Consider the following 10,362-nt stretch of genomic DNA (forward strand, 5'->3'; position numbering starts at 1 on the left):
ATGGAGAGAGACCCAAAATTCTCTCCTACAGGCTTCATCACGCATGAAGAGGTTCGCGGATAAGAAAAGAAGAGCTCCTCCCGTTTTTTCTCCTGGAGACAAGGTATGGCTCTCCGCTAAATATGTCCGCTTCCGTGTCCCTAGCTACAAGTTGGGACCACGCTATCTTGGCCCTTTCAAAATTTTGTGTCAAATTAATCCTGTCTCTTACAAACTTCTTCTTCCTCCTTCTCTTCGTATCCCTAATGCCTTTCACGTCTCTCTTCTTAAACCACTCATCCTCAACCGTTTTTCTCCCAAATCTGTTCCTCCCACTCCTGTTTCCGGCTCCTCGGACATCTTCTCTGTCAAAGAGATCTTAGCCTCTAAAAAGGTCAGAGGGAAAACTTTTTTTCTAGTGGACTGGGAGGGTTGTGGTCCTGAAGAGAGATCCTGGGAACCTGAGGACAACATCCTAGATAAAAGTCTGCTCCTCAGGTTCTCAGGCCCTAAAAAGAGGGGGAGACCCAAGGGGGGGGGTACTGTTACGCCGAGCGCTCCGGGTCCCCGCTCCTCCCCGGAGCGCTCGCTACACTCTCTCCGCTGCAGCGCTCCGGTCAGATCCACTGACCCGGGGCGCTGCGATTCTGCGTCCAGCCGGGATGCGATTCGCGATGCGGGTAGCGCCCGCTCGCGATGCGCACCCCGGCTCCCGTACCTGACTCGCTCTCCCTCGGTCCTGTCCCGGCGCGCGCGGCCCCGCTCCCTAGGGCGCGCGCGCGCCGGGTCTTTGCGATTTAAAGGGCCACTGCGCCGCTGATTGGCGCAGTGATTCCAATTAGTGTCTTCACCTGTGCACTTCCCTATATCACCTCACTTCCCCTGCACTTCCCTGCCGGATCTTGTTGCCATTGTGCCAGTGAAAGCGTTCCTTGTATGTTCCTAGCCTGTGTTCCAGACCTCCTGCCGTTGCCCCTGACTACGATCCTTGCTGCCTGCCCCGACCTTCTGCTACGTCCGACCTTGCTTCTGTCTACTCCCTTGTACCGCGCCTATCTTCAGCAGCCAGAGAGGTTGAGCCGTTGCTAGTGGATACGACCTGGTCACTACCGCCGCAGCAAGACCATCCCGCTTTGCGGCGGGCTCTGGTGAAAACCAGTAGTGACTTAGAACCGATCCACTAGCACGGTCCACGCCAATCCCTCTCTGGCACAGAGGATCCACTACCCGCCAGCCGGCATCGTGACAACTGCGTTATGGTTATCACACATAGCCATTTAGTTCCAAGACAAGCACCGATCCTTCCTAAGAATGTCTATAACTTTCTGACAGGTACATACTAAAATTACCTTATGGTGGATAACCCCTTTAATATTTCTGGGAAAAATATGGGGATGTCCACCTTTAATCATGTTGGAGCAAAAATAATAGTGATCCATACTATGGTCATGGTTTTCCTTGTCCTCCAAAGACTCAAAATAATCATACTACATAAACGTTTTTTTATCTTACGTGCTGTAGGTGTAAGATTTCTAACAGTGTGAAACACACCACAGATTAATGTCATAGGATGTTTCTAGAAGATAGGGAATGGAATTATCCAAATAAGACATCTTTAACCCTATCCCAACATTTCATGTACATGTATTTTTAATGATAGGAATGATGTATGGGGTGCGCTGGGCTAAGAAGAAAAAAATAAGTGAACCTCTGTGTTAATCACTTCAAAAGCAATTTTGAATTTTTTTTTTTTACTTTATTTTTATTTTTTTGCTTGTTTTTTAATTTTTTAAACAAGAAGATGAGATTTTAATTAGTTGGCAAGTATCACTTACATAAAGTTCATTGAGTTCTCATTGGTATTTACTAGAGTACATAAGGACATATTTACTGAACAAAATGCATCAGAACTGGCACACATGCTATGTACCACATTTATTGAATGAAAAGAGGCATGGACTCATTAGACATAATGCTACCACTTTATAACTTTATATGCATTGGTACAGCCTCACCTGGAATATGCTGTTCAATTCAGGAACATTATAGAGCTGGAAAGGGTGCAGAGATGGGTGACTAAACTAATAAGGGGCATGGAACAGTTTAGCTATAAGAAAAGATTAAAGGAATTAACATTTTTTGTCTTAATAAGAGATGTTTGAAGGGGGATAATAAACTTAAGTATATAAAGCCTTCTTTACCATAAGAACTGTAAATATATGAAACAGTCTACCTCAGGAACTAGTCATAGCAGCAACAGTTGAGAGCTTCAAAACAGTGCTAGATGCATTCCTAAAATGAAATAACACGAATAACATGGTTACACAGAAATATAGAATCCCTTCCCCCTTCATTTACCCATACCCCTTCTCTTTACTTCCTTGGTTGAACTTGATGGACATGTGTGTTTTTTCAACTGCACTTGTGACGAGACCAATCTCGCCACATTGCATTGGAGAAGCCTGGTTGCCCGCCTGCTGCCTTTGGACTATGGCCCTGGGTGATTGGGCCCTTTAAAAACAGTATTCAGCCATACCAGAGTGTATGTCACTCATTCTGGCCCTTTAAATACAGTGGGGTCATTCGGTACTTGCCCTGTGTGAGCGGTGATACCCCAGATAGCTATGCAATGGAGCCCATTCATATAATGAAAGACTATGGGAAAGACTTTAGCTTCATGGCAATTGAACTATATGTGTGTGGTCTGAGCACCATTTGATAATGTTTGCTCAGACCTAAGCTATCTGGGGATATGTTGCATGTATATGTTTTATGTAGTAATTGTGGCATTGTGTAGTTTTATGTCTTTTTGCAACCATGTGCTCAATGGAGTCTGCCTCTATCCCTGGGAGATAATTGGATTTCCTCGTCCTGGGAGATAATTGGAATTCTTCATCCTGGAAGATAATTGGATTTCTTCCCAGTTGTCTGGGGGATAGAGAGGAGGGAGGTATGGGTAAAGTGTGAAGGGCTTATGTTGAATCCACTGCGATTGGCTACTGTCCACATGTTCTACAGTCTTCCGTAAGGTCACCTAGGGGAGTGTCCACCTGGTGGAGACCTGCATAAATACCGGGCAGGTAGCCCCATTAAAGTCAGACCACTGCTTGACCTTCAACACGGAGCCTTGTCTTGTTCTTGGGGGGATTCACTGTATGCTGATAGGGACTGACTGCCAGGAGTGTAAGCCGCTTGGGAGCTTTTCCTGTTCGTCTGCTAGCAGCTATTCGTGAGGTTCAAGTTCGGGAGTTTGGAGTGCTATTTTGTATCCAGTTCGGGAGTTTGGTGTTCTGCAGTAGCTGTGCCTGTGTTTCTGAAAAGGAGATTATCACCTAAACGGTTTTTAACCCCTTGTGTGCAAAAACGGTCCGTTACAGTACTAATTTTGTAGTCTGGCACAATATTCTGTCAAAAATTAAACCAACTGATCAAGGCTTAGGCCTAGTACTTGTCTTTGGAAGTTGCGGAGGTCCTACCTCATCCAATGTCAGCAACCCAAGAGAAAGATTAATGGCTGCAGCTCCCTTATATGGGCAGGGGCTGAGCGGTTTTGGATTAGTCCATACAGCTGTCACTCACCGTTACACAGGATTGTGGGTAATCACTTGACTAGAACCACCAAAGGTCCTTTAGCAAACCATAGAGTTCTGTGAACCAAGTCACATGACCCGCAGGTCCTGCGACGCTAACAAGGTAGGCATCCTAACTATACATATTTACACTTATATTTACACAAATTTTAACTAACTGAGGGGTGATGAGGGGTTAACTACAGAAGAGGACTCCCACTGGTCCTAGGGACTCTGACTTTGGGGACCTCACAAGGTACATTATGAAATACGGTACCGGGACACCACACCAGCTTATCCAATCACTGCTTGCATTTATGTGTCATATTGCTCCAATGCCAACAGGTCACAGCATAGGGGTGGGTTCAAAAGATGAATTAAGACCCATGCACTGCATTGTGGCTGCCCTTTTGGACAGAGGAAGCTTTGAGAGAGAGCAAGGACTACTGATCCCAGAAAGCCTTTAGAAACCCTATAAAATTCAAAAGCAAACTGAGAACAGCGTTAATCAGTGGGCTGACCTCAGACAGTTACCTCCTGTCACCTGCAGTGCTGGCCGGTGGGTTCACTACAAATCTTAGCAAGCAGTACAGGAGCCTAAAAAAGCTATCACACATACAAATACCTAGTAAAGCTAAAAAGTGTTAAGATTAAATGCAACATAGCCATCTAAGACTCAGTTATGTCTATTTTCTGTGTTTAATCATATTATTTATGCCTGGGTTTAACATAACTATGCAGGTAAAATTGTTGAGATTGAACACACCATAGCCATCTTAGTGTCAGGTACATACATTTTTTTTTCCGTCAAACATAATATTTCTACCTCGGTATAACATAACTACGCAGTTAAAAGCATTGAGACTGAACACAGCATAGTCATCTAAGTATTATTTACATGTATTTTCTAGGTTTTATCAAACATAGTATATTTACCTTGGTTTAAAATAACTATGCAGATAAAAGCACTGAGATTGGATACAGCATAGCCATCTGTGTCATTCACGTGGATTTTCAGAGTTTAATCAAACATAGTATTTCTACCTAGGTTTAACATAACTATGCAGTTAAAAGCAATAAGAATAAATGCAACATAGCCATAAAAGGCTCAGTGTATTTTAAGTGTTTAATCAAGCTTTGTATGTTTACCTGGGTTTGACATAACGACACAGTTAAAAGCGATAAGATTAAACACGCCAAAGCCATTTAAGTGTCAGTTATGTCTATTTTCTCAGTTTAATCAAATCAAATATTTGTACCTTGGTGTTTTCTGTGTTACATAAAACATAGTATTTCTATGTGGGTTTAACCCCTTCCTATATATACACCCATTTTTCTGGTGACTAGCCGCAAATGGACGTATACATACGTCACGACGCTGCGAGTGTGCGGGCAGTGGTCGGCAGTGGGAGCTACGCTCTGATCCTGACAGTTAACTCCTTCAGTGCTGTGGTCAGTGTGACCTAGCACCGATCACCGGTGACAGAGGGAGGGAGCTCCATCTGTTCTTCAATGGCCCCCGCACGGCCACTGGTTTCCTGGCTACAGAAGCCGATCAGGCTCTGCCCGAGGCTGTCAGTGTTACACTACTGGGCATAATGCATTGCAGTACAGATCTGTACTGAAATGTATTATAAGTGTCAAGTTCCCTAGTGGGACAGTAAAAAAAAAAGTAAAATAAAGTTAAAAATAAATAGATAAATACAGCAAATAAATAATAAATAAAACATTGTCAATACATCTATATATATATATATATATATATATATATATATATATATATATATATATATATATATATATAAAACTCAACGTGTGTGTGTGTGTGTATGTATGTATGTATGTACGGTATGTATGTGTATATGTTCCAGCATCACGTCCAAACGGCTAAAGATATTAACATGAAACTTGGCACACATGTTACTTATATGTCAACAACAAACATAGGATAGGTGATTTAACCCTTACTCACCCCCCATTTGCCAGGGGCAGGGTTTATGTTTAAAGTCCCATACAAGTCAATGGGAAATATATGTTACTGCATAACTTCCAAACAGCTTGAGATATTTCAATAATACTTGGTCACATGTTACTTATATGTCCACTTAAAATATAGGATAGTTAATTTAACCCTTAACTACCCCCATTTGTGAGGGTCAGGGTTTTTGTCTAAAGTCCCAAGCAAATCAATGGGAAATGTATGTTCCCACATAACTTCCGTACGGCTGGAGATATTTCAATAACTGGCACACATATTACGGGTCGGGATAGGAGGTCGGGATAGGAGGATGGGATAGGAGAACGGGATAGGAGGACGGATAGGAGAACGGGATAGGAGGACAGGATAGGAGGTTGGGATAGGAGGACGGGATAGGAGGACGGGATAGGAGGACGCGATAGGAGGACCGGGATAGGAGGGCCGGGAAAGGAAGTCAGGATAGGAGGTCGAGATAGGAGGACGGGAAAGGAGGACGGGAAAGGAGGACGGGATAAGAGGACGCGATAGGAGGACGGGATAGGAGGACGGGATAGGAGGACGAGAAAGGAGGATGGGAAAGGAGGACGGGAAAGGGGAACAGGATAGGAGGACGAGAAAGGAGGTCGAGATAGGAGGACGGGAAAGGAGGACAGGATAGGAGGACGGGATAGGAGGAAGGGATAGGAGGGCGGGATAGGAGGTCGGGATAGGAGGTCGGGATATGATGACGGGATAGGAGGTCGGGATATGACAACAATATATGAGGACGGGATATGAAGTCAAAAGCTTCCTCCTTTGTTTATTTTCCTCCCCAACAAGGATTAGGAAGGAAAAACCTTGCAACGCCGGGTACTCAGCTAGTCTATATATATATATATATATATATATATATATATATATATATATATATATATAGATATGCATATATATATATATAAATATATATATATATATATATATATATATATAACTCAACGTGTGTGTATGTATGTATGTATGTATGTGTGTATGTTCCACAAAAACTTCCAAACGGCTAAAGATATTAACATGAAACTTGGCACACATGTTACTTATCTGTCAACAACAAACATAGGATAGGTGATTTAACCCTTACTCACCCCTATTTGCCAGGGGCGGGGTTTATGTTTAAAGTCCCATACAAGTCAAGTGAAATATATGTTACTGCATAACTTCCAAACGGCTGGAGATATTTCGATAATACTTGGTCACATGTTACTTATATGTCCACTTAAAATATAGGATAGTTAATTTAACCCTTAACTACCCCCATTTTTGAGGGTTGGGGTTTTGTTTAACATCCCATGCAAATCAATGGGAAATGTATGTTCTCACATAACTTCTGTACGGCTGGAGAAATTTCAATACCTGGTACACATCTTACAGGTCGGGATATGAGGACGGGATGGGAGGTCCAGATAGGAGGTCGAGATAGGAGGACGGGATGGTAGGGATAGGAGGTCGAGATAGGAGGTCCAGATAGGAGGTCGAGATAGCAGGATGAGACAGGAGGACGGGATATGAGGTCGGGATAGGAGGTCGGGATATGAGGACGAGAAAGGAGGATGGGATAGGAGGTCGGCATAGGAGGACAGGATAGGTGGTCGGGATAGGAGGTCGGGATAGGAGGACGAGATAGGAGGACGGGATAGGAGGACGGGATAGGAGGATGGGATAGGAGGTCGGGGTAGGAGGACAAGAAAGGAGGATGGGATAGGAGGACGGGATAGGAGGTCAGCATGTGAGGATGGGATATGAGGTCAGGGTAGGAGGACGAGATAGGAGGACGGGATAGGAGGTCGGGATAGGAGGACAGGATGGGCTGGATGAGGATGGGATAGGAGGACGGGATAGGAGGTTGGGATATGAGGACGAGAAAGGAGGACGGGATAGGAGGACGGGATAGGAGGACGGGATAGGAGGTCGGGATAGGAGGACGGGATAGGAGGTTGGGATAGGAGGTCGGGATGGTCAGGATAGAAGGTCGAGATCGGAGGTCGAGATAGGAGGACGAGATAGGAGGATGGGATAGGAGGACTGGATGAGGACGGGATAGGAGGTCGGTATATGAGGACGAGAAAGGAGGACGGGATAGGTGGATGGGATAGGAGGTCGGAATAGGAGGTCGGCATAGGGGGACGGGATAGGAGGTCGGGATAGGAGGTCGGGATAGGAGGACGGGATAGGAGGACGAGATAGGAGGATGGGATAGGAGGTCGGGATAGGAGGTCGGGATAGGAGGACGGGATAGGAGGTTGGGGTATGAGGACGGGATATGGGGTTGGGATATGACAACAATATATGAGGACGGGATATGAAGTCAAAAGCTTTCTCCTTTGTTGAACCGGGCAACGCCGGGTATTCAGCTTGTATAAAATAAATAAACATACACAATCTCCCTTTCCCTCCCCCCAAAAATTATATACACATATTTGGTATCACCGCGTCCGTAACAACTCAAGTAATAAAACTGTGACATTATTCAACCCGCACGATGAGTGCCATAAATAAAAAAAAATGACTTTATATCAATGCCGCCTCTGTAATAGTAAAATAAAAAACGATCAAATCCTGCCTCACTAAAAATTTGTTAAAAAGTGATCACAATGTGGACATACCCGAAAACAGTACTATTTAAAATCACTACTTATCCCGCAAAAAAAAAAATAAAAAGCCTTCACACAGCTCCATTGGTAAAAAAAAAAAAAAAGTTACAGCTGTCAGAATATGGTGGCACTCAATTAACTAATTCAGACTAAAAATTACATGTAATTTATATTGCAAGGTAACAGATGTAGAAGGCGTGGCTGTGATGTCACGAGGGGGGCATGGCCGTGACGCCACATGCTTCCAACCCGCATCGCCAGTCATCTGGAACAGAGCCTGGCACTGGATTTCTGGGGTGCCGCAGCCAAGATCACAGGGGTGGGACCCCCGTGATCAGACATCTTGACATCAGATGTCTAGGGGCAGAGCACCCCTTTAAGGACAAAATTGGCCTGGTACTGAAGGGGTTAACATAACTATGCAGTTAACATATATTTTCTGTGTTTAATCAAACAGTATTTCTACCTGATTAAACATTACTACGCAGTAAAAAGCATTTCTGTGTTTTTTTTGTGTTCAATAAAACATAGTGGGTTGATGTACTAAGAAAGGAGTATGGTTTTCTTTGTGGGTTTTTTCCCAACAGGTGTTTTTTCCATGATATTTACTAGAGATGGGCGAATTGAAATTCATGAAAAATTTGATTCTGCATGAATCCAAATTTCCTCGCACTTCGTGGTAACGAATCGCTTCATTCATTACATTTTGTGTGGGCCGGGGGCTAAAATGGTGGCTACACATGTGAGGACATGGGGCAAGGAAGTCTGGGAAGGCAGGTAAGCAGGATCACCCTGAATCACATAGCGGCATGCAGCCTATCAGCAGCCAGCCAGCCCTGTGATGTCACAGCCCTATATATTTGGCAGCCATTGCCGGACGTTTTGCTGAGAGAGCAGAGACTTGTGTGTGCGCACTAATCACCGTTGCTGACAATACAGATCCATTCACCTCAAGCCCGCATTTGTTCTGACTAGAGAGTGGGCAGACACTGTATGGTCACTAATCAGCGTTACTGACAATACAGATCAGCACAGGGGAAATCCATTGACTTCAATCCTGCATCACTGCAGGCAGGCAGGCAGAGAGAGTTTAGAAGTTGTTTCAAAGTCTGCCAATTGAGTTCAGAACTTGGAGAAATTCTCATTAAAAGACTGAAAACCACCATAGTGCAGGCAGGAACAGTTCAGAGAGAGAGCGAGAGAGAGTACACTTTTTTCTGTTGCAACCATACTGGGGTGTATTAATGTAAAAAAAAAAAAAAGTGAAAAATATACGCACTCCGCACTCTACATTTTTTTCTGGTTAAAGCTAATAGGGGGCAGTAAGTGTAAAAGCATTAAAATACTTACACTTCTTACGCTTATTGGCAACCGTACGGGGGCATATTACAAAAAAAAAAGTTAAATATATACGCACTCTGCTGTTGTACGTGTTTACTGTTTAAAGTGTTTAGGGGCCTGTTAGTGTAAAAGCAGGGATATATACACACATTAAGTGTTCCGCAAGTTCCTGTTGCAGCCGTATAGGGGTGTATTTCTCTATAAAAGTAAAATATAGACGCACTCCACTGTTGTATGTTTTTTCAGTTTTAAGCGTATAGTGGCCTGTTAGTGTAAAAGCAGGGATATATATATACACACAATTTGTAGGGGTGTATTGCTCTATAAAAAGTAAAATATATACACACACCATTGTTCTACAAGTATGTCAGGCAGAGAAGTGCCAGGCCATGCACAGAGGAGTAGCAGAGGCCTAAATTTAACAGGTGCAGGCAGAGGTCACAGCAGAGTAGCAGCAGGAGTCGCAGGGAGAGGTCTGAGCATGGTTGGGAGTCAGCAGGGGGCAGCAGTTGGAAGTCTGGAGCCAAACGTGCCACCTCTCCTCATGCTGCTGCCACCCCCAGGCTCTGTCATTGTGCCACCCTATGGTCTCATCATGCTGCTGCCACCTCCAGGCTCTGTCATTGTGCCGCTCTTCAGCCTGCATAGGCTATCACCACCTCCAGGCTGTGTCATTGTGCAGCCATGTGATCTCCTCATGCTGCTGGCACATTAAATTGTTAATCTTTTCAAAATCTGCAATTGACATAAAAAAAAATCTCTTTAATCTCTTCAATTGTGAGGCCCTATGATTTCGTCAGGCTGCTGCCACATCCAGGCTCCAAGGAAACAGGTTGGAGTAATAAAAATAAACCATAACATGGCACAATCT

The sequence above is a fragment of the Hyla sarda genome, chromosome 2, assembly GCF_029499605.1.
Source record: "Hyla sarda isolate aHylSar1 chromosome 2, aHylSar1.hap1, whole genome shotgun sequence".
Classification (NCBI taxonomy): domain Eukaryota; kingdom Metazoa; phylum Chordata; class Amphibia; order Anura; family Hylidae; genus Hyla; species Hyla sarda.